Below are 2,984 nucleotides of genomic sequence, written 5' to 3' on the forward strand. Positions count from 1 at the left end.
CCCGCTATGCTGAAGAAGACATTGCAACTGATGCACGCAGACAGGAGAAGTTCCGTGATGGCCTTCAAGCTGACATCAAGCTCGCACTTCTAGTGCATGACTTTGCTGATTTCGCCACCTTGGTGAACAAGGCCATCAATGTCGAAACTGGTCTGCAGGAATACCAGAGCTCTCACAGACGCAACCGTGACACGGGCTCATCTTCGGGCCCGCCCTCACAGAAGCGTAAGATATGGATCCCGAACAGCATGTACCGTCCAAATGCATCTGCCCCAAGGCAGACCTATGCTGCACCTCGTCTGCCTCCACCACCAACTAGGCAGTCAAGACTTCCGGCTCCACCATCCCAAGCTCCTGTTCCCACTCCGAATAATGGCTTGTGCTTCAGGTGTGGTCAACCAGGACACCGTGCTAGAGAATGCAACCAGAACCAGAATCAACTGGCCCTTCCAGCAACTGGCCGTGGTAACAATCAGCCTCGCAACAATGCTAAGCCTTATGGTCGTGCTCATGCCAACCACGTTGATCTCAACGAAGCTCAAGACCAGCCTGCTACTGTGATGGGTACACTCCTCGTAAATTCAGTACCAGCATCCGTTTTATTTGATACAGGTGCATCGCATTCATTCATGTCAGAAGATTTTGCATACAAGCACGACGTTAAATGTGAGGAGATGAACACCTCTGTATTGGTCAAAACCCCCGTGGGACAGTGTCAAACCTCCTTGGTTGGCATCGATGTCCCCGTGGAAATCGAAGGGCTGGAATTCTATGCCTCTCCCATTATCCTGAAGTCGTCTAACATCGACCTCATTTTGGGTATGGATTGGTTGAAAGCGCATACTGCTTCTATAGTTTGCGCCACTAAAACCGTCCATCTGCTACACCCTTCAGATGAAATAGTTGCTTACCAAGCTAATCTGGTGCAAAATGCCGAGGCAAGGCTCTATGCATTGAATGCATTGAACGCTGCACCACTCGAGGGCATTGAAAATATTCCCGTCGTGCGTGAATTCCTCGACGTCTTCCCTGAAGAACTTCCAGGGATTCCCCCTGCTAGAGCTGTCGAATTCATCATCGACTTGAAACCAGGCACCACTCCTATAGCCAAGCGACCCTACAAAATGCCGCCGCATGAACTCCTTGAGCTTAAGGAGGAAATCGACAAGTCTCTTCGCAAAGGATTCATTCGCCCAAGTTGCTCTCCTTGGGGAGCACCTTCTCTCTTTGTCAAGAAGAAGGATGGGACAAACCGGTTAGTTCAAGACTACCGTCCTATAAACCAAGCTACCATTCAGAATAAATACCCTCTTCCTCGGATCAATGATCTGTATGATCAACTGGCGGGTTCGTCAGTGTTCTCTAAGCTCGACTTGAGGTTGGGCTACCACCAGATCCGTGTTCGCGAAGAGGATATCCCAAAGACCGCCTTCGTGACTCGCTATGGTTCATACGAGTACACCGTCATGTCTTTCGGTTTAACCAATGCTCCAGCCACCTTCTCTCGTCTGATGAACTACATATTCATGGATTACCTCGACAAGTTCGTCGTGGTTTATCTGGATGATATCCTGATATTTTCCAAGAACGAAGAGGAACATGCTGAGCATCTTCGACTTGTGCTGGAAAAACTACGAGAACATCAACTATATGCCAAGTTCTCTAAATGTGAATTCTGGCTACCCGAAGTAACCTATCTGGGGCATGTCATCTCTAAGGATGGTATTGCCGTCAACCCCGAGCGAGTTCAGGCTATTCTTGATTGGACTCCTCCCAAGAACGTTAAGCAAGTCAGAAGTTTTCTCGGTCTCGCCAGCTATTGCCGTCGATTCGTCGAGAACTTCTCTAAGATCGCCAGGCCTCTGACTAACCTGTTGCATAAGGGCGTCAAGTTCCAATGGACAGACAAATGTCAGGAAAGTTTCCAAGCACTCAAAGACAAGTTGACTTCTGCTCCAGTTCTAGCTCCACCTGATACTAAGAAGGACTTTGTCATTTACTGCGACGCTTCCCGTCAAGGATTAGGCTGTGTCCTAATGCAAGACCGCAAAGTGATTGCTTATGCCTCTCGACAATTGCGCCCTCACGAAGAGAACTACCCAGTTCACGACCTCGAACTTGCTGCTGTCATTCATGCGCTGAAGCAGTGGCGACATTACCTTCTCGGTAATCGTTGCGAGATCTTCACTGACCACCAAAGTCTGAAGTATCTGTTTACTCAGCCAGATCTGAACCTCCGTCAACAGAGATGGATGGAGCTCGTTGCAGACTTTGACTTGGGTATTTCCTATACTCCAGGCAAGGCTAATGTAATGGCTGATGCCTTGAGCCGCAAGTCTTACTGCAACCACCTCCAAGTTCATAAAGTTCAGCCCTCACTTGTTGAAGAATTCAGGAAGCTGAACCTCCATATTGTTCCTCCGGGTGCACTCGCTCCCCCTCCTAAGGAGTTCCGCAAGATGAACCTCCGTGTTGTTCCCCAGGGTTCCCTCAATACCCTGATCGTCGAACCAGATCTCCTGGACTCCATCAAGAGAATACAGGGGTATGACTCTGAAGCCCACAAGATTAAGCGCTACCTCGCAGAAGGAAAGCCCTCATTCTTCACCATTTCTGAAGATGGCACCCTATACTTCAAGGGCCGCCTAGTGGTGCCATGTGCAGAGAAAAACCTGGATATGACACAGGAAGTTATGAAAGAAGCTCATGATACGCCTCTGTGTATCCATCCGGGTAGTACAAAGATGTACCAAGATATCCGTCAGAGATTCTGGTGGACTAATATGAAGCAAGACATTGCTCGTTATGTTGCTGAGTGTGACGTTTGCCGTCGCATCAAAGCAGAACATCAAAGGCCTGCTGGAACTCTGCAACCTATCTCTATTCCTGAATGGAAATGGGACCATGTTGAGATGGACTTCGTCACTGGATTTCCCAAATCGCAGAAAGGTAATGATGCTATTCTTGTCGTCATTGACCGGCTT

Source organism: Aegilops tauschii, chromosome 3 (genome assembly GCF_002575655.3).
Source record: "Aegilops tauschii subsp. strangulata cultivar AL8/78 chromosome 3, Aet v6.0, whole genome shotgun sequence".
NCBI lineage: Eukaryota > Viridiplantae > Streptophyta > Magnoliopsida > Poales > Poaceae > Aegilops > Aegilops tauschii.